The following is a 22,401-nucleotide window of genomic DNA, read 5'->3' on the forward strand; positions in this document are numbered from 1 at the left end:
TAGGCCCAACCTGCTCACCTTTTCAAGACAAACTCTTCATCCCAGGAATCAGCCGAGTAAACCTTCTCTGAGCTGCTTCCAAAGCAGGTATATCCTTCCTTCAGTAAGAGGTCAAAACTAGACACATTAGATGTGGTCCCACCAAAGCCTGTACAGTTGTAACCAGATGTTCTGAAGGCCAACATTCCATTTACTTTCCTAATATCTTGCTGTACTTGCATGCCAGTGTTTTATGATTCATGTACAAGGTGCGAGTCGGGAGTCTGATGGAATACTCTCCACTTATTTGTGAGTACAGCTCCAATCACAGTCGTGAAGCTCAACACCATCCAGGACAAAGCAGCAACCTACTTAATTGGCACCACAGACACAGTGGCTATTGGCACGATGGCTATGAGTATCAAGTGCAAGATGCATGCTGCAACTCACCAGGCCTTGTTCAACCGCACCTTCCAAATCCGTGAACTCTACTGCCAGATGAGTGGAAACGCCACCACCTGCAAACTATATCGCCATTCCTTCACTGTTACTGACTCAAAATCCTGGAACACCCTTCCTAACAGCACTCTGGGTGTACCTACTCCACATGAACTGCAGTGGTTCCAGAAGACAGCTCACTACCACCTCGTGAAGGCAATTAGCAATGGGCAAAGGACGTTGACCTAGCTGGTGACATCTGCACCGCATTTAGGAAGGATGGCGATGGTTTTTAGACGTGAGGCACTCGCATGGTGAATGTAAAGAGACTAAGGTTGTTATCCTTTTAACAGTGAAGGTTAGGAGATTAAGCAAGGAGAGACTATCCAGTGATAGGGGTGCAGATTTAAAATAATTGATGAGAACTGGAGGAGAGATCCAAATGCGTTTTTATGCGGCAAGTTTTGATCTGGAATTCACTGTACAAAGGGCTGGTTGAACAGATTTAATAACTTTCGAAAGGGAATTGAATAAATATTTGAAAAGGAATTTTTTGGGAAGCCTGTGGGATAAATTGATAGCAAAAAGTTGACCCAGGTAGTGGGATGAACCTAGCCTCTGCACTCTATCGTTCTACAATAAATGTCCTTTAAGAAGTTTCTTGATAGAGGTGTGTGACGCAGCAGGTAGACTTCAGCAAATTCCTAAGCTTGAGGCACAGTGGCTAAAATGCACAGCTGCCAAAGGCGGCTACGGGAAGAGGGATAAGGACAAATTTAAAGAAATGCAAAGGTCTTGGAGTATTTTAGGGCTCAGAGACAAGATTGAGACGAGATGTGCCACGTGTTACAGGGATATAGTGCAGTTGAACACGTGGCTAAAGAACTGGTGCAGGAGTGAGGGCTTCAGTTTTTTGGATTACTGGGACGTCTTCCAGGGAAGGTGGGGCCTGTACAAGAAGGACGGGCTACACCTGAACTGGAGGGGCACCAATATCCTGGCTGGGAGGTTTGCTAGTATGGTTCGGGTGGGTTTAAACTAATTTGGCAGGGGGGTGGGAATCAGGACAGTAAGCCAGCAAGTGTAGAGACTGGGGATGAGCATGGTACCGGGGTCAGGTTGGCTAAGAGGAAGGGTAGGCTGGGGAGGTCGCACTCAGTGAGACTGGAGGTCTGGAGTGTATCTGCTTCAATGCACTGAATATAACAGGTAAGACCGATGAACTTGATTCATGTGCGGAACTTGGATGTGGTTGCTGTAACGGAGACTTGGTTAAAAAAGGGACATGGCTGTCAGCTAAATATTCCAGGATATAGGTGTTTTAGGCGAGACCGGGAGGAAGGTAAAAGAGGTGGGGGAGTTGCAATACTGGTTAGGGAACATATTACAGCTGTACATAGGAAGGACACCATGGAAAAATCAAGTTACGAGGCACTGTGGGTAGAGCTCAGAAACAGGAAGGGGGCAGTCACTATGATGGGGGTGTACTACAGGCCTCCCAACAGCCCACGGGAAGTTGAGGAACATCTTGTAAGCAGATTCTGGATAGATGTGGAAATAATAGGACTGTTGTAGTGGGAGACTTTAATTTTCCTCGTATTGACTGGAAATCCCTTGGGGTTAGTGGTCTAGATGATGAGGAATTTATTAGGTGTGTCCAAGAAGGTTTTTTGGAACAATATGTGGATAGTCCGACTATAGAGGGGGCTATATTGGACCTAGTACTAGGGAACAAGCCCGGCTAGGTCACCAATGTTGTAGTGGGAGAACATGTGGCGAACAGTGGCCACAATTCCGTAAGCTTTTGGACACTCATGGAAAAGGACGAGTGTTGTCCTAGGGTTAAGGTGCTAAATTGGGGGAAGGCTAACTACAACCAGATTATGCAGGATTTGGAGGCTGTTGTTTGGGAGAGGCTGTTTGAGAGTAAATCCACATTTGCATGTGGGAATTTTTTAAGGAGCAGTTGATGGGAGTGCACGACAGGCATGTGCCGGTAAAAAGGAAAGACAGCAAAGGCAGGATTCGGGAGCCATGGGTGACCTTTGAAATTGAGAATCTTGTCAAAAAGAAAAAAGATGCATATGTGAGGTACAGGCAACTTAAAAACAGATAAAGCACTTGAGGAATACAAGGAAAGTAGAAAAGAGCTCAAGCAGGGAATTAGGAGGGCAAAAAGGGGTCATGAAATGTCCTTGGCAGACAGGATTAAGGAGAATCCCAAAGCATTTTAAACATATTAGGAACAAGAAGGTAGCTAGAGAAAGAGTTGGTCCACTCAAGGACAAAGGAGGGAAATTATGTATAGAACTAGAGGAAGTAGGTGAGGTCCTTAATGAATATTTTGTATCAGTATTCACAAAGGAGAGGGACATGTTGATTGGTGGTGTATCAGAGGCATGTGTGAACACTTTAGGACGGGTTGTTATTATGAGGAAGTGTTAGGAGTGTTAAAAAGCATTAAAGTAGACAAATCCCCAGGGCCAGATGACGTCTATCCCAGAATACTGTGGGAGGCAAGAGATGAAATCGCTGGGCCTCTGACAGAAAGCTTTGTGTCCTCATTGGGGACAGGTGAGATCCCAGAGGATTGGAGGATAGCCAATGTTGTACCGTTATTTAAGAAGTGTTGCAAGGATAATCCGGGTAATTATAGGCCAGTGAGCTTGTCGTCAGTGATAGTGAAATTGCTGGAAAAGATTCTCGGAGATAATATCTATGCACATTTGGACGTGAATGGTCTTATTAGTAACAGACAGCATGGTTTTATACGAGGGAGGTCATGTCTCGCTAATTTGATTGAATTTTTTGAGGAGGTAACAAAAATGATTGAGGGAAGGGCTGTGGATGTTGCCTACATGGACTTTAGTAAAGCATTTGATAAGGTCCCTCATGGCAGGCTGGTGCAAAACATTAGATCACATGGGGTCAGAGGTGAACTAGCTGGAAGGATCCAGAACTGGCTTGGCCATAGAAGACAGAGGGTAGCAGTGGAAGGGTGTTTGTAACTTGTGGTGTTCCGCGGGGATCAGTTCTGGGACCTCTGCTCTTTGTAATATATATAAATGACTTGGAGGAAAACGTAGCGGGACTGGTTGGCAAGTTTGCGGATGATACTAAGATTGCAGGAGTGCGGGTAGTGATGAAGATTGTCAGAGAATACAACAGGATATAGATAGGCTGTAAAATTGGGCAGAGAAATGGCAGATGGAATTTAACCCGGACAAATCGTTCCACCACAACACCCAGGTCTTGTTGCACTTCCCCTTTTCCTAAACTGCCACCATTCAGATAATCTGCCTTCCTGTTTTTGCCACCAAAGCGGATTACCTCCCATTTACCCACATTATATTGCATTTGCCAAGTCTTTGCCCACTCAGCCAGCCTGTCCAAGTCACCCTGCAGCCTCTTTGCATCCTCCTCACAGCTCACACTGCCACCCAGCTTAGTGTTGTCTGCAAATTTGGAGATATTGCAATTCCTCCTCCCAAATTATTAATGTATATTGTGAAGAGCTGGGGTCCCAGCACTGAACCCTGCGGTACCCCACTAGTCACTGCCTGCCACTCTGAAAAGGACCCGTTTATTCCCACTCTCTGCTTCCCGTCTGCCAACCAGTTCTCTATCCACATCAATACATTACCCCTAGGGCAGCACGGCGCTGTGGTTAGCACTGCTGCCTCACACCGCCGAGGTCCCAGGTTCGATCCCGGCTCTGGGTCACTGTCCGTGTGGAGTTTGCACATTCTCCCCGTGTTTGCGTGGGTTTCGCCCCCACAACCCAAAGATGTGCAGGGCAGGTGGAATGGCCGCGCTAAATTTCCCCTTCATTGGAAAAAATGAATTGGGTACTCTAAATTTTTTTTTTTTAAATACATTACCCCTAATACCATGAGCTTTAATTTTGCTCACTAATCTCTTGTGTGGGGCCTTGTCAAAAGCCTTTTTGAAAGTCCAGACACACAACATCCACTGGTTCACCCTTGTTCACTTTACTTGTCACATCCTCAAAGAATTCCAGAAGATATGTCGAGCATGATTTCCCTTTAGTGAATCCATGCTGACTTGGACCGATCCTGTCCCCGCTTTCCAAATGGCCAGCTACTTCATCTTTAATAATTAACTGCAGCATTTTCCCCACCACTGATGTCAGGCTAACCGCTCTATATTTCCCCGTTTTCTCTCCCTCCTTTTATTGCCACAAGTAGGCTTGCATTAACACTGCAATGAAGTTACTGTGAAAATCCCCTCGTCGCCACATTCCGGCGCCTGTTCGGGTACACAGAGGGAGAATTCAGAATGTCCAATTCACCTAACAAGCACGTCGTTCTGGGAGGAAACCGGAGCACCCGGAGGAAACCCATGCAGACACTGGGTAACCGTGCGGACTCCGCGCAGACAGTGACTCAAGCCATGAATCGACCCTGGGACCCTGGCGTTGTGAAGCAACAGTGCTAGCCACTGTGCTACCGTGCCGCCCTCTTAGTAACCCTCCAATCCATTGGGACTCTTCCAGAGTCTATAGAATGCTGGACAATGATCACCAATGCGTCCACTATTTCTGGGGCCACTTCCTTAAGTACTCTGCGATGCAGCGTATCAGGCCTTGGGGACTTTTCGGGTTTCAATCCCATCAATTTCCCCAATACAATTTCCTGACTAATAAGGACTTCCTTCAGTTCCCCCTTCATGCAAGATCCTCTTTATTTGTGTCCCCCTTGGTGAAGACAGATCCAAAATGTTTGTTTAACTGGTCTGCCACCTTTTTGTTGCCCATTATGAATTCACCTGATTCTGACTGTAAGGGACCTACATTTGTCTTCACCAGTCTTTTTCTCCATACACATCTATAGAAGCATTTGCAGTCAGTTTTAATGTTTTCTGCAAGCTTACTTTCGCAATCTACTTTCCCCTTCTGAATTAAACCCTTTGTCCTCCTCTGTTGGATTGTAAATTTCTCCCAGTCCTTGGCCTTGCTGCTGTTTCTGGCCAATTTGTTTGCTTCCTCTTTCGCTTTAACACTATCCCTGATTTCCCTTTTTAGCCATGATTTAGCCACCTTCCCTGCTGTACTCTTGCGCCAGGCAGCGATGTCAAGTTGTTGAAGTTAATCCATGTGTTCTTTAAATGTCTGCCATTGCCTATTCAACATCAACTCCTTTTAAAAAAAAAAATATTTTTTTTTTATTCTCCTTTTTCACATTTTCTCCCAAATTTACACCCAACAATAAACAATAATCAGTAACGAATGTAATGTCCATCCCCATATCAATAACAACGATCCCATCCTCCCACCAAACCCCCAAACATTAGCCCGCATGTTAACATAAACAAATGACAAAGAGGAATCAGGAATCGCCCATAGTCACCATTAACACACACAGCCCCCCCTAATGTTCGATGTGATCCAATTCTCGAAAGTGCATAATGAATAACGCCCATGAATTGTAGAACCCCTCCATCCTTCCCCTCAGTTCATATTTGACCTTTTCAAGCTTCAAGAATTCCAGCAGGTTCCCCCCCCCCCGCCACGCCAGGGCACAGGGTGGAGAGGTTGGTCTCCACCTTAACAGGATCCGCACCGTCAACCCCTTAAGTATCCTTTGCCAGCTTATCGTAGCCAATGTACGTCTCATACCATCAAAGGTAGCTTTCTTTAAGTTCGGGACCCTAGGCTGAGACTTGACTGTGTCACTCTCTATCTTAATGAAAAATTCTACCATATTAGGGTCGCTCTTCCCTCAAGGATCTCGAATTACAACGTTGCTAATTAATCCCCTCATATTTCACAATACCCAGTCTAGGATGGCTTGCTCTCTAGTTGGTTCCTCAACATATTGGTTGAGACAACCACCCCATATACGTTCCAGGAAATCCTCCTCCATCGCATTGCTACCAATTTGATTAGCCCCAATCAATATGCAGATTGGTCACCCATAATAACTGCTGTCCCCTTACTGCAGACATCTCTAATTTCCTGTTTGATGCCATCCCCAACCTCACAACTACTGTTTGGTGGGCTGTGCACAACTCACTAATGTTTTTTGCCCTTTGGTGTTCCGCAGCCCGACCCACACAGATTCCATTTCGTCCAGTCTAATGTCCTTCCTTACTATTGCATTAATATCCTCCTTAACTAGCCACGCTACCTCAGCTCCCTTTCCTTTCCTTCTATCTTTCCTGAATATTGAATACGCCTGGATGTAGAGTTCCCATCCTTGGAGACCTGGCTCCAGGGTGACCGTGATCCCAATGACTTCATATCCGTTAATGTTTGTCCGCGCAGCTAAATTCATCAACCTGATTACAAATGCTCCTCACATTGAGATTCGGAGCCTTCAATTTGTTTTTCTTTCCCACTTATTGCCCTTTTAGAATTATGATGTAATGTGACCCTTTTTGATTTTTGTCTTTGCTTCCTCTGCCTTCCACTTTGTTCCTTTTACTGCCTTTTGTTTCTGCCCCTGCCTTGCTTCCCTCCGACTTTCCTGCATCGGTTCCCATGGCCCTGCTGAATCCTGCCGTCCTACCCGTCCTCTTGAACCGTTGCAGTCCATGTGGTGTAGGTAAACCCTGTTGCACCCTGGGGCAAGTGGGTGGTTAATTCCAGTCCCAGAGTCGCAACGCAAGCAAATTAACCAATAATTCTTATTTTAAAAAGCATCTGAAATCGTTGGCCCTTGGTTGCCCACTAATTACAGTCGCCAGGTTTGTGAGTTGAAACACACTGACTGTTTATTTATAACGGGAATAAAGATGAAATATGCAGTAATTACAGCTGGATAACAAGTGAGCTAACCTACTACCCTCATTAACTGTCCCTCCCTCTACCCACACACGCAAGACAGACAAACACAATGGGGTGGAAAGGGGTAAAATAATAAAGATTAAGGTCAAAAGATAAGAGTCCTTGCTTCAGATGATGAGTTCTTTGTAGCAGAAGGTGCCCCCAGCACGCTGGTGGATCAAAGCCTCTGGTTTACAGCTGCTTGTCAGAGTCACTCATTCAGTGCAGTATTTACAGACTGCTGGCCTTCTGGAGAGTCTCTATAGTTTTTATCAAACTGGGCCTTCATCTCGAAGGTTCACATTCGGGCCTATTACTTTCCTGAGACGCTCTATCTTGCATCTTATTTTGCTCACGGATGAGTCATGACTTTAAGGTAAAGCAGTTTATAATTCAAACTGGCGCCCAGAAGGATGTGCTCCTTTGGTCTGACATCAGTGATGACCCGGACTGACCTGCCTGGCTGCTGGCCAATCAACTGACCTCCAAACCGGAGTCCTGTTCGGGGACGGGCAGTGATTGGTGCTGTTGTTTCTGGAATGTTCCTCAGTGTCCTCAGTTTCATCACAAAACCAAGTGGAGGAGTTCTTCTCTCTTTCCCCAGTAAGGCTGTGTGGTTTCAGTTTTGTTTTTGAGGTCAGGGCTGGAAACTATAAGACCATAAGACATAGGAGCAGAATTAGGCCACTCGGCCCATCGAGTCTGCTCCGCCATTCAATCATGGCTGACAAATTTTGAACCTGAGCCAGCCAGGAATCGAACCTGGAATCTCCTGATTCCTAGTCGGATGCGTTATCCATTGCGCCACTGGCCTCTAGCGGTACTAGTTCTCTGAAATAGGGCAGCACTGTAGCATTGTGGTTAGCACAATTGATTCACAGCTCCAGGGTCCCAGGTTCGATTCCCGCCTGGGTCACTGTCTGTGCGGAGTCTGCACGTTTTCCCTGTGTGTGCGTGGGTTTCCTCCGGGTGCTCCTGTTTCCTCCCACAGTCCAAAGATGTGCAGGTTAGGTGGATTGGCCATGATAAATTGCCCTTAGTGTCTAAAATTGTCCTTGGTGTTGGGTGGGGTTACGGGGATAGGGTGGAGGTGTTGACCTTGGGTAGGGTGCTCTTTCCAAGAGCCGGTGCAGACTCGATGGGCCGAATGGCCTCCTTCTGCACTGTAATTTCTATGATTCTATGATTCTGTGAAATGCGAGGTGATGCATTTTGGTAGATCCAATTCAGGTGGGAGCTATAAAATAAATGGCAGAACCATCAGGAGCAGAGAGACACAGAGATCTGGGCGTGCAGGTCCACAGATCCTTAAAAGTGGCAGCACAGGTGGAAACGGTGGTTTAAAAAAAAGCATATGGCATGCTTGCCTTCATGGACAGGGTATCGAGTATTAAAACTCGAAAATTATGTTACAATTATATAGAACGTTGTTTAGACCATATTTGGAATACTGTGCCAATTCTGGTCACCACACTACCAGAAGGACGTGGAGGCTTTGGAGAGAGTACAGGAAAGGTTTACCAGGATGTTGCCTGGTATGGAGGGTATTAGCTATGAGGAGAGATTGACTAAAAATTGGTTTGTTCTCCCTAGAGAGACGGAGGCTGAGGGGCGACTTGATCGAATTTTATAAAATTATTAGGGGTATAGATAGGGTGAACAGTTGGAGGCTTTTTCCGAGGGCGGAAAGGGGGCACAGGTTCAAGGTGAGGGGGGAAAGATTCAGTGGAGATGTGTGGGTTTTTTTTTACACAGAGGGTGGCGGTGGCCTGGAATGCACTGCCAAGTGAGGTGGTTGAGGCAGATACGTTAGCGACCTTTAAGACTGTTCATGGATAGATACATGAACAGACTGGGTATAGGAGGATACAGGTGGTTGGTCTAGATAGGACACGTGATCGGCACAGGCTTGGAGGGCCAAAGGGCCTGTTCCGGTGCTGTTTTGTTCTTTGTTTTTTGAGAGTACGAGTCCACAAAGGCATGTGAATAGTAGGATACTAATTTTAAAATTGATGTTTTGCTGGACTGAGCTCAAGTACATCAGCGCGACAGGGTTGATGGTTAGCAGATGCCATACAGGCAAGAAAGATATCTACCACTGTCACCTGTAACCTATATAACCTACTTTCATGTGCTCACTTCTGCCCCATTAGATTAATTATCGTCATGTATTTTGAACATGGACAAATGTTTTGAACAGCTGTTTTTCTCGTTCAAAATACTGTTACAGCAACTGTTACTTGTGTGACACTCCATTTGAATGTGGAGACCTGCTCGTTAGTCCTTAGCTTGCTTGAATTATTTGCCACCTTTTCAATAATGAGATGAGAGACTGGAGTAAATGTTGATAGCAAAAGCATATCTAATTTTTTAATTCATTTGCTCAGAGACATGCATAGGTATACCTTGTGGTTCAGTGCGTAGCATCCCTACCTCTGAGCCAGATGCTCCTCATCCGATTCACAATCCAGGACTTGATGGGCATGGAAGGTGATGGCATGGAAGGTGCAATCATAACGTGGCTAATCAGGTTGATTATCAACCTGCAAATCTGTCATGACTATGCCTATGGCAGGCAATGAGAGGGAGCTCCTTCTCGTCAGCCAGAACCTGCAGAAGGCAAGAACAAATCACTGCCAAAAATCCTTGCCAAACATAACCAGGGACACTGAGATCCAGAGTGCTCATGCCCTTTTGGGGCATGGCACCTGAAGAGAGAGAGGGGGATTTTCATCCACTGAGCACAGACTGTAGACTTCTTTCTAACGATAGTTTTTATTTTGTCGTCTTTACATATTATTACTTTTGAACACTGGACTCCTGCTTAGCATGTAACGTCATAGTCTGTGAAACCATTGGAAATTTCTCCGGTGAACTCATCAAATGCTTGAGTGTGCACTTATTCCAAAAGTGGCAATTACTAATAAATCAAGCTGCAAGCCTTTAGTCGCAGAGTTAAATGCTTTTAAATAATATTGTGAATTGGACCACGTCACATGACCGCAGAGGAATACGAGAGAAAGGCTAAGGTAAATCCAAAAGGTGAATTGCTGAACAAAACCGGAACCTGTTCTATTCAACAAAAGGTCCATTTACTTCTTCAAGCAATGGGAAAGTACTTGGGGGAGTGGTTGATTCTGCTATTAGATGACCTGTCTCTGTTTACATCACCAAGCTACTGCTAGAATGGGCTCCTTTTGGTCAGCAGTACTGTAATATAAACATAGCTCTTGTGCGGTTTGTATTATGTTTAGATGGGAAAGCTGTTGCATCATTCCTTTAGGTTAAAAGCTAAGTGCAGTGGGTGGTTCTTGGGAGCTAATTATATGGAATCACATAAAGTTTACAGCATAAAAGCAGACCATTCAGCCCAGCTGTTGTTTTCTAAACTAGTCTCTGCCCATACAAAATACCCCTCCACTTTGCCCTCCCCACAGCCCCTTTTTCTCTCATGTAAACATTTTACATCAAGTATCCCCTTGGAAGGGCGGCATGTGGCACAGTGGATAGCACTGGGACTGCGGCGCTGAGGACCCGGGTTTGAATCCAGGCCCTGGGTCACTGTCCATGTGGAGTTTGCACATTCTCCCCATGTCTGTGGGTTTCACCCTCACAACCCAAAGATGTGTAGGTTATGTGAATTGGCCACACTAAATTGCCCCTTAATTGGAAAAAAAATTGGATTGGATTTGTTTATTGTCACGTGTACCGAGTGAAAAGTATTTTTCTGCGAGCAGCTCAACAGATCGTTAAATAAATGTAAAGGAAATGAAAGAAAATACATAATAGGGCAACACAACATATACAATGTAACTACATAAGCACTGGCATCGGATGAAGCATACAGGGTGTAGTGTTAATGAGGTCAATCCATAAGAGGGTCATTTAGGAGTCTGGTGACAGTGGGGAAGAAGCTGTTTTTGAGTCTGTTCGTGCGTGTTCTCAGACTTCTGTATCTCCTGCCCGATGGAAGAAGTTGGAAGAGTGAGTAAGCCGGGTGGGAAGGATCTTTGATTATGCTGCCCGCTTTCCCTAGGCAGCGGGAGGTGTAGATGGAGTCAATGGATGGGAGGCAGGTTCGTGTGATGGACTGGGCGGTGTTCACGACTCTCTGAATAATTGGGTACTCTAAATTTATATTAAAAACAAGTATCCCCTTGGATATGTCGGTGCTCTCCTGCAGCAAGTTCTATATTCTCATCGCTCTCTGAAGAAATTACTTCCCATTCCTGGATTTTTGTGTGACTGTGTTGTGGTCCTACATACACAAGTGGAAACAATTTCAGCACATTCACCCGATCCAATCCCTTCATTAGGCCTCTCCTCCGCCTTCTCTTTCCACGAAAAAAGAAACCCAATCTGATAGTTACATCTGCTCTATTTGGATAACATCCTTCTAAATCTTTCCTGTGCTTTTACAATTCTTCAGTATCCTTTTCTGTTCCGTTTTTAAAATCATGCAGTTTCTAGACAGAATAGAGAGACATTGTAACCCACTGGTCTCAAACCAGAAGTGACATTTTAAGGTGTTTAGCGGAAGAATCAAATAAATGTTTGGATGCCGTGAGTGGATATAACATTTTTAAAATCATCCTTGCGATGTGGGTATCGCTGACTAGGCCAGCATTTATTGCCTACTCCTAATTGCCCTTGAAGGTGGTGGTGAATTGGCTTCTTGAACCACTGCAGACTCTGAGGTGTAGGTACACCCATAGTGGTGTTAGGGAGGGAGTTCCAGGATTTTGACCCAGTGTCAGTGAAGGAATGGTGATCTATTTCCAAGTCAGCGTGTTCGGTAACTTGGAGGGGAACTTCCAGGTGGTGGGGTTCCCAAGTGACTGTTGCCCTTGTCATAATGGTAGAGGTCATGGGTTTGGAAGGTGCTGTCTAAGGAGTCTTGGTGAAAGTATGGTGGAGGCAGGTTCAAAAGGGTTGGGATAAATATTTGAAGGAAAATAATTTGCAGGGCTTCAGAGAGTGGTACTCTGGCACAGAGTTGATGGGCAAAATGACTATTGCCTGTGCTGTAACCATTCAGTGATTTGTAGTTTCTACATTATCTATAAAAATCTGGCTTGCCTCTTTGTTCTGCACTCCAACTCACAGAAGAAATAGGAGCAGGAGCCATTCAGCAGGCTACTCCGTCACTCTGTAAGATCATGGCTGAGGGAGCAGCTGCCTGATTTACCTCGGAATGGGATGTGTAAAAAGGACACCCCATGGGGCCTGAACTGAAGTTGGTTAGAGTGTAAAGTTCCATGGTACTCGCCATCCATGATGATGAGTGCCTCATCAAGTAGCCGATTTTTGGCGTAAGTCTGTATGGTGGATGATGGTCTCTCGCTGGTGAAGATGAGGGTAAACTGTTTCTAGTGATAGGGTGGTGGGGAGGGAAGTGGGTTATTGGGGATGTCAGTAACCAAGGATACAGATTTAAATTAATCTGCAAAAGAACCAGAGGGAAGATGAGAAGAATTTATTCTTGCACAGCAAGTTATGATCTGAAATCCGCTTCACGTCATGGAAGCAGATTTAATAATCTCTTTTAAAAGGAATTTGATAATTACTCGATTGGGGGAAGAATTGCAGGCCTGTGGGGCCTAATGGTTCTTTTTTTAAATTTATAAATTTAGTGTACCCAATTAATTTTTCCAATTAAGGGGCAATTTAGCGTGGCCAATCAACCTAGCCTGCACATCTTTTGGGTTGTGGGGGCAAAACCCACGCAAACACGGGGAGAGTGTGCAAACTCCACACGGATGGTGACCCAGAGCCGGGATCGAACCTGGGACCTCGGTGCCGTGAGCCTGTAGGGCTGCCCGGGGCCTAATGGTTCTAATTAGTGGTTCTAATTGGATAGATCTTTCAATAAATTGTCACAGACGTGGTAGAACTTTTTTTTTCGATCATGGGATGTGGGCATCGCTGGCTGGACCAGTATTTATTGTCCATCCCTGAGGGCATTTAGAGTCAACTACATTGCTGTGGGTCTGGAGTCACGTGTCGGCCACACCAGGCAAGGACGGCAGATTTCCTTACCTAAAGGACATTAGTGAACCAGATGGATTTTTACGACAATCGACAATGGTTTCATGATCATCATTAGACTTTTAATTCTGGATTTTGTGTTTATTGAATTCAAATTTCACCACCTGCCATGGCGGGATTCAAACCCGGTACCCAGAGCATTTTGGGTGCACCAGGGACCCGGGTTCGATTCCCGGCTTTGGTCACTGCCTATACGTTCTCCCTGTGTCTGCGTGGTTTCCTCTGGATGTCCCAAAAGAAGTGCTGTTAGGTGACTTGGACATTCTGAATTCTCCCTCTGTACCCGAACAGGTGTGTGGCGACTAGGGGATTTTTCACAGTAACTTCATTGCAGTATTAATGTAAGCCTCCTTGTGACACTAATAAAGATTACTATTATTAAATGTATGAACTGGAAAACCATGGATATCACTTGTTCTTCAGGTAAAATAGTGTAACGCAGATAAAAATTGTTTTGCTTATCCAAATACTGTATCTCCCATGTTTTTGATCCCAAGGTACTCTACTAAATTGATGCTATGGGTTGTTGGGGTCATCTTAAACAAAAAAAAAATCTACAACATTTTGGCAACCACTGTTTCTGAACAATAGATTTCCAGATTGGAGAAGTTACAGTTTAGTAAGATTGAGAAAGTTGCAGCTAAATCTTTGTTTTCCAAGTGGTGGAGTAGTTAATAGCAAGCAGACTGCGAGATGAAAATCACCAGGTGATTATACTGGAGTTTCAAAAAGTGTAGGGCAGACTTCACTTTGTAAATATGTTTTACGGCAGATGACCAAAATTAACAGTCATTGGCGAAGGTACCAGGAAGAGCAACAGTGGATACCATATTCAAGTGATGATGGTACTAGGAAGAGCAGCAGCTGGGTACCATTTATTCTGGTGATTATGCAGAGTCGAAGTGTTCAAATCCCAACATAGAAAGTAATGGAATGGATCTGGTAATTTGAGGCTTGACACTAGAAAAATGACCATCGTAGCTTTGGATTATTTTAAAAATCTATCTGTTTCAATATGTCCTTCAAGAAATGAAATGACCGGACTTCCGGTTGCGGCGATGCACTGCTAAGCCGCACGTTTCGGCAGCTCCCGTTGTAACGGACTTTTGGGCTCTTTTCGAGAGCCCCAACGGAATTTTTTTTAGACCAAGCCCAGTGTGGGGTGACGAAGGAAGATTCCCCCCCCCCCCCCCCCCCCCGTGTGTGTATGGAAAGGACCACTAGTAGTGGCCAGATCGCGAAGGATCCTTTGGAGCAGCGGCAGAGAAGAGAAGGGAGAAGCAAGATGGCGGCGGATGGAGCCCAGACTGCATGGGGCCCGGACCAGCAGGCATTCCTCCGATGATGTGTGGAGGAACTAAAGAAAGAGGTGCTGGTGCCGATGTTATTGGCAATCGAGGGACTGAAGGAAACACAAAAGGTTCAGGCGATAGAGCTCCGTGGAGTGAAGGCAAAGGCAGCCGAGAATGAGGATGAGATACAGGGCCTGGTGGTAAAAGCGGAGACGCATGAGGCGTTACATAAGAGGTGCATAGAAAGGCTGGAAGCTCTGGAGAACAGCTCGAGGAGGAAGAACCTACGGATTTTAGGTCTCCCCGAAGGAGCAGAGGGAGCTGATGTGGGGGCTTATGTGAGCACGATGCTCCATACGCTAATGGGAGCTGAGGCCCCAACGGGCCCCCTGGAGGTGCAAGGAGCGCACCGGGTCCTTGTGAGAAGACCAAAGGCGGGTGAAATACCAAGGGCGATAGTGGTGAGATTCCACCGCTTCATGGACAGAGAGGCGGTCCTGAGCTGGGCCAAGAAGGTACGGAGTAGCAAGTGGGAGAATGCGGTGATACGAGTGTATCAGGACTGGAGTGCGGAGGTGGCGAGAAGGAGGGCGAGCTTTAATCAGGCCAAGGCGGTGCTTCACAGGAAGAAAATAAAATTTGGGATGCTGCAGCCGGCGAGATTGTGGGTCACGCATCAGGGCAAGCACTACTACTTCAAAACGGCAGATGAGGCATGGACCTTCATTCAAGAAGAGAAACTGGACTAGATCTGAGAGTTTGATGTTGGGGGGAAGTAACGAGGTGGTGGTACAGGTATGTAAAGTGGGGAAAGGGGAGGTTTATTATACAGCAATGTTGGATGGGGAATTTTTCTCTCCCTGATGGGGGGACACGAAGAAATGTGCGCGCCGGTGGGGAAAAGGACAGAGGGGGAGGGGGAATGAGGGAGCTGCGCCACAGGGGGCGGGGCCGATAGGCAAGCACTTTTTTTCCCCCCGCGCTATGGAGATGATGGCGGGAAGATAGGCGCAGGAAGGAAGAGAGCCCCACACGCAGGGAGGTCAAAGAGAGAACTGGGGAAGCCGGTGGAATTCTACATGAAATATGTGGACTTGTTGGCCCCACTGCTGGCGAGAACCTTTAACGAGGCCAGGGAAGGGGGGATACTACCCCCGACAATGTCGGAGGCGACGATATCATTAATTCCGAAGCGGGATAAAGATCCGCTGCAATGCGGGTCATACAGGCCTATCTCACTCCTAAATGTAGACGCCAAACTGCTGGCAAAAGTGCTGGCGACAAGGATAAAGGATTGCGTCCCGGGGGTGGTGCATGAAGAGCAGACAGGGTTTGTAAAGGGGAGACAACTGAATGTTAACGTTCAACGGCTGCTGGGGGTGATGATGACGCCCCCACCGGAGGGGAGGCAGAGATAGTGGCGGCGATGGATGCGGAGAAGGCATTCGATAGAGTGGAGTGGGACTATTTGTGGGAGGTGCTGAGGAGGTTTGGGTTCGGAGAGGGGTTTGTTAGATGGGTCAGACTCCTATATGGGGCCCCAGTGGCAAGTGTAGTCACAAACCGGCAAAGATCGGGGCATTTTCGGCTACACGGGAACAAGACAGGGGTGTCCACTGTCCCCGTTACTGTTCGCGTTGGCAATTGAACCACTGGCCATAGCGTTGAGGGACTCTAAGAAGTGGAGGGGGGTGGTTAGAGGGGGAGAGGAGCACTGAGTGTCGCTCTACGCTGATGACTTACTGCTATATGTTGCGGACCCGGTAGAGGGGATGCCAGAGGTTATGCAGATACTGAGGGAGTTTGGAGATTTCTCGGGATACAGGCTAAATATGGGGAAGAGCGAGCTTTTTGTAATACACCCCGGGGACCAGGGAAGAGGAATAGACGCTCTGCCGTTAAGGAGAGTGGAAAGGAGCTTCCGATATCTGGGGATCCAGGTAGCCAGGAACTGGGGAACTCTACACAGACTTAATCTGACGCGACTGGTGGAGCAGATGGAAGAGGACTTCAAGAGGTGGGATATGTTACCGCTCTCATTGGCGGGCAGAGTGCAGGCGGTAAAAATTATGGTCCTCCTGAGGTTTCTTTTCGTATTTCAGTGTCTCCCCATTCTGATCACGAAGGCCTTTTTCAAAAAAATAGACAGGAGTATTATGAGCTTTGTGTGGGCAGGGCAGACCCCGAGGGTAAAGAGGGGGTTCCTGCAGCGCAGTAGGGATAGAGGGGGACTGACGCTGCCGAGTCTGAATGACTACTACTGGGCCACCAATGTGGCGATGGTTTGTAAGTGGATGAGGGAGGGAGAGGGGGCGGCGTGGAAGAGGCTGGCGATGGCGTCCTGTAAAGGAATGAGCCTAAAGGCGCTGGTGACGGTGCCGCTGCCATTCTCCCCGAAAAGGTATACCACAAACCCAGTGGTCGTGGCAACCTTGAGGATCTGGGGACAGTGGAGGCGACACAGGGGGGTGACGGGTGCCTCGGTGTGGTCCCCGATTAGGAATAACCACAGGTTTGTCCCAGAACGTATGGACGGGGGGTTCCAGAGTTGGCAACGAGTAGGAATTAGGAAACTGAGGGACCTGTTTATAGACGGGACGTTTGCAAGTCTGGGAGCGCTGGAGGAAAAATGAGTTGCCCCCGGGGAATATCTTCAGATATATGCAAGTGAGGGTGTTTACGAGGCAACAGGTGAGGGAATTTCCGCTGCTCCCGACACACCGGATCCAAGATAGTGATTTCCGGGGTATGGGTCGGGGAGGGCAAAGTGTCCGAAATATATCAGGAGACGAGGGGGAGGCGATGATAGAGGAGCTGAAGGGAAAATGGGAAGAAGAAGCTGGGGGAGGAGATTGAGGAGGGGCGATGGGCTGATGTCCTAAGCAGGGCAAATACCTCGTCTTCGTGTGCCAGGCTTAGCCTGATTCAATTTAAGGTTCTACACAGAGCACACATGATGGGAGCAAGACTGAGCAGGTTCTTCGGAATGGAGGACAGGTGTGGGAGGTGCTCGGGAAGCCCTGCGGACCACACACATGTTCTGGTCGTGTCCGGCATTGGATGAGTACTGGGGGGGCGTGGCAAGGGTGATTTCAAAGGTGGTGAAGGTCCGGGTCAAGCCAGGCTGGGGGTTAGCGATATTTGGGATAGCGGAAGAGCCTGGAGTGCAGGAGGCGAAAGAGGCCGACATTCTGGCCTTTGCGTCCCTAGTAGCCCGGCGTAGGATTTTACTCTTGTGGAAGGAAGCGAAACCCCCTGGCGTGGAGGCCTGGATAAACAACATGGCAGGGTTCATAAAGCTGGAACTAATAAAATTTGCGTTGAGAGGATCGGCTCAGGGGTTCTCGAGGCGGTGGCAACCGTTCCTTGACTATCTCGCGGAAGGTTAAGGGTAGATAGAGTGACAGCAGCAGCAACCCGGGGGGGGGGGGGAGCACTATATATATATATATACATATATATATATATACATATATATATATATACATATATATATATATATATATATATATATATATATATATATATATATATATATATATATAAATATATATATATATATATATATATTTTTTTTTTTGTTATTTTGTTAGTTCACTTTATTATTTAAATAATGTTATTTACTATTTATTGTATTATTTTTATGTTGATTTGTAAAAACGGAAAAATTTTGTTTGGAACATTTAATAAAATATATTTTTTTAAAAAATGAAATGACCAAAAACATCTGGTCTGGCCTTCTCCAGTCCCAAACTATGTAATATACTCTTAATGCCCTTTGAAGTGACTAGCAAGTTAGCACAAAAACTTGGGTTGACAGTGCGGTATTGAAAGAGTGCTGCACTTTTCAAAGACACACAAGATTCCGTTGCATTATTTTGAAGGAAGGTGGAGTTGATCTCCCTGGTGTCCTGCCCAATTTTTATCAACAGACCATCAAATCTTTATGATATGGGAGCTTGCTGTGCACATATTTGTTAGTTTCCTGTATTGTAACAGTGACTGCCCTTAAAGTATATAATTTTCTTTAAAGTGCTTTGGTTTTGAGATTTCGAACGGTTCTATAGAAATCAAGCCTGAATTTCTTACTATGGGTTGCAATATAAATGTTTTATAGGTGTTCTGGAAAGAGAGTGAGCTGAGTAAAGAAATTTAAGCTGTATGTTTCAAGAAATGATGTGGAGATGCCGGCGTTGGACTGGGGTGAGCACAGTACGAAGTCTTACAACACCAGGTTAAAGTCCAACAGGTTTGTTTCGATGTCACTCGCTTTCGGAGCGCTGCTCCTTCCTCCGGTGAATGGTTTAATTCACCTGAGGAAGGAGCAGTGCTCCGAAAGCTAGTGACATCGAAACAAACCTGTTGGACTTTAACCTGGTGTTGTAAGACTTCGTACTGTTTCAAGAAAGAAAGAGAAATCATCTCCAAATGAAATAAACCCTGAATATTGCTTAGACCGAGCCAGAGAAATGGATCGGATATTAGTACGAATTTTGCTCCAAAGATTTACCAGAATCCTCTGCTAGATAGCAACAGTGAGTGTAGTTGGCTATTAAAGATCTAACTGGCTGAGAAGCCTGTTTTCATCCTTGACATTCTCAGACTGGGAATCAAACCTGGCACCTTCCCATTGTTATGGCTCAGGGATTCATGTTCACCCAAAGTGCTGTATGTTGAGAAATGTGAATCGGTGTAAAGTTATCCACTTTGGTAAAAGAGCAGAAAGGCAGGGTATTTTCTTCAGTGGTGAGGGGTCGGGAAGTGTTGATGTCCAAAGGGACCTGTGAAAAGTTACTGTGAAAATCCCCTAGTCGCGACATTCCGGTGGCCTGTTTGGGTACACGGAGGGAGAATTCAGAATGTCCAATTCACCTAACAAGCACATCTTTCGGGACTTGAGAGGAAACGGAGCACCTGGAGGAAACCCACACAGACACTGGGAGAACGTGCACACTCCACACAGACAGTGACCCAAGCTGGGAATCGAACCTGGGACTCTGGCACTGTGAAGCAACAGTGCTAACTGCGTGCTGCCGTGCCACCTTATGCCTTAAAAGGAGGAGTGAGTGGCTGAGATTTGGATGCGTGCGCCAGGGAAGTAAAGCAACTGAACAGAAGACTGATATTTGGTGGTTACTATTTTAATTTGTTTATGCTCTGAATTCAGAGAAAACTCTGCACTATTAATGATACTATTCTGAGAAGGGACAGTGATGACTCAGCATTGGTTTCTATCAAAATTCTATATCCGGGGTATTAATCAGATTGCAAAACAAACACCTGCTCCTTTGGGTAGGATGCCAACTCAAGCATTTGATCCAGCTCCTAGAGTTTTATGGCTCAGGGTTTGAGACTGAGGGGTTTGTTGGCTGACCTTCCTTATAATAATGTAGCCAGTCATCACTGACAATCTTAAGAGCTTTCATATCCCCGGGCTTGGGCTGTTAAAGGTGTCATTGCTGTCTGCAGTTAACCTGCCTTAGAGATGCATTAGACGATGAATAGTGCTGTAACCATGTAACAGTAATGATTTTGTCTCGCAGTGAAAGGAAATTGCTATTAGCTTATAAAACAAAGTCTTGCCGAGGTTGATTTACAATGTTGTGGACGATGTAAGGGTTGCCAGGTAGTAATAGGGGTGCTAAAATCGGGGAGGGGGGATATCAGTCCGTGTTTGGCACCCAAGGAAGGAGCCTTGCTGGAAACTGGGACTATGAATGTTGGGCGAGAATTACATGTGGCTCTTGTGTTTCTGCTCATGATAGCGGCTTGGGCATGAATAATGTAAACTTGGGTGAAGTATCAGAATGTTCCCAAGCTCTGGCAGAGGTCAGGCAGGCAGGAAACTATTTCTGTATGACCTCAGATTTAGAAATGATAATCCAGGGCAACATTAATAGTCGTGTGTGCATTTATTAAGGAAAGGTAACTTGTGTTTAACTAACTTGAATTGCAGAGCTGCTTGATGAGGGTAATACAGTTGATGTGATGTACATGGACTCCCAAAAGTCTTTTGATGAAGTGCCACCTCACTGGCTTATCAGCAGAATTTAAGTCCTCTGTACTGTAACCATTCCATGATATATTTTGACCATCTGATGAGGTGATGCAGTGCAGTTGAGATCATCATGTAGCTGCACAGAACTATTGAACAGTGGGTCAGAGAGACAGGGAACCAGAACATTGTGAGGGAATAATTTTAATGTATTAACCTCCTGCAACAGGTCTGTTCCTGGGACTGTAAAGAGTGGTTATGTGTGAATTCCACTTGCAGTATTAAGTTTCAAATCGGGTGCTGACACAGACCTGCAACATTGAACTTGAATAGTGTCTCTGCACACCATTAAGCTACAAACTGTCTTCATGGTTCAATGTTTCAAAACCATTTAGCTATTTTACAATGAAGTGAATCTAATTTTAGTTAATCTCCCCTCTATGACATAGTGGTTGCTTAAGTCATGAGTGATTTTCTTCCAGGTTAATTATTTTATATTCCTTGTGTTTTGGACATGGGTAAATGAGTAGGCCATTTAGCCCTTTTTCATTAGCTTAAGAATGATCTATATACCTCAGATTCATTTGACCAGTTTGCACAACCTTTTGGGAGAGCAATTCCAGAACGAATGTGTCATCTGGGTGAAATAAACCAATCAGTATTTTGACTTTAGGTGACCGTAGACTGTGGATTAGTTGTGATTTATTGAATAGTGGAAGGAGCATTGTGGAGGTTTTTCTTTCTTTCCTAATTTGGGGGCAGTGTATTTTTAGAATGAGCCAAATGTGACACTTTTGGTGTCCATTCCACATGGCTAGCGGTATTAATGTAGATTAACGAATAACACAATCTAATAGGAGCAGCAGGTCCCGTTCTTTCTCTTGTCTCTTAGAGCAACCAGCCCCAATTCATCTGTTTGCTTAACCCTGGCGTCACAGGATTAGGAAATTGTCGGGGTCAGACTGGATGCCATCTCACTTCCCATTATTTTAAGTTTATTGGCTAAATTACATTGGCGCCTTGCTGTACAATTCTTGCCTATGAATGCTGTAAATTTTTATTTTCGCGGGCTGTGGGCTTGCTGACTAAATTGCACCTGAACAAAGAACAAAGAACAAAGAAATGTACAGCACAGGAACAGGCCCTTCGGCCCTCCAAGCCCGTGCCGACCATACTGCCCGACTAAACTACAATCTTCTACACTTCCTGGGTCCGTATCCTTCTATTCCCATCCTATTCATATATTTGTCAAGATGCCCCTTAAATGTCCCTATCGTCCCTGCCTCCACTACCTCCTCCGGTAGTGAGTTCCAGGCACCCACTACCCTCTGCGTAAAAAACTTGCCTCGTACATCTACTCTAAACTTTGCCCCTCTCACCTTAAACCTATGCCCCCTAGTAATTGACCCCTCTACCCTGGGGAAAAGCCTGAAGTGAATCATCTGTCCTCCAAACGTTCACATGAGCATTTACCAGCTGTATCACTGGATAGTTAGAATCATAGAATAGGATCAAATAATTCCTACAGTGTACAATGAGGCCATTTGGTCCATTGAATCTGTATTGACGCTCTGAAAGAGCACCCTACCTAGTTAGACTCCTTCACCCTATCCCCCTAACCCACTGTGGGAGGAAACCGGAGCACCTGGAGGAAACCAGCGCAGACATGGGGAGAACGTGCAAACTCCAAAGTTACCCAAGGCCGGAATTGAACCTAGGTCCCTAGAACGGAGGCAGCAGTGCTAACCACTGTGCCACCGTGCTGCCCACCGTGAATTCTTTGGATTTACCAGTTGCATCACATGACAGTTATCTTTGTAGAGACCATCAAACATGGGAGCCACCTGCTTTTTCATGGCGTA

General features: G+C 45.8%; 1 protein-coding gene and 1 non-coding gene across 3 annotated transcripts in view; one reads left to right on the plus strand and one right to left on the minus strand.

Moving 5' to 3' along the window:
• The window catches only part of zftraf1 (zinc finger TRAF-type containing 1), a 220,038-nt gene that overhangs the window by 11,338 nt on the left and 186,299 nt on the right, over nucleotides 1-22,401 (plus strand). The gene's annotated exons all lie outside the window — the stretch shown is intronic.
• Nucleotides 7,946-8,018, minus strand: trnap-agg (transfer RNA proline (anticodon AGG)). The gene has a single exon. It is a non-coding gene; the product is annotated as a tRNA-Pro (tRNA).

The sequence above is a fragment of the Scyliorhinus torazame genome, chromosome 6, assembly GCF_047496885.1.
Source record: "Scyliorhinus torazame isolate Kashiwa2021f chromosome 6, sScyTor2.1, whole genome shotgun sequence".
Classification (NCBI taxonomy): Eukaryota; Metazoa; Chordata; class Chondrichthyes; order Carcharhiniformes; family Scyliorhinidae; genus Scyliorhinus; species Scyliorhinus torazame.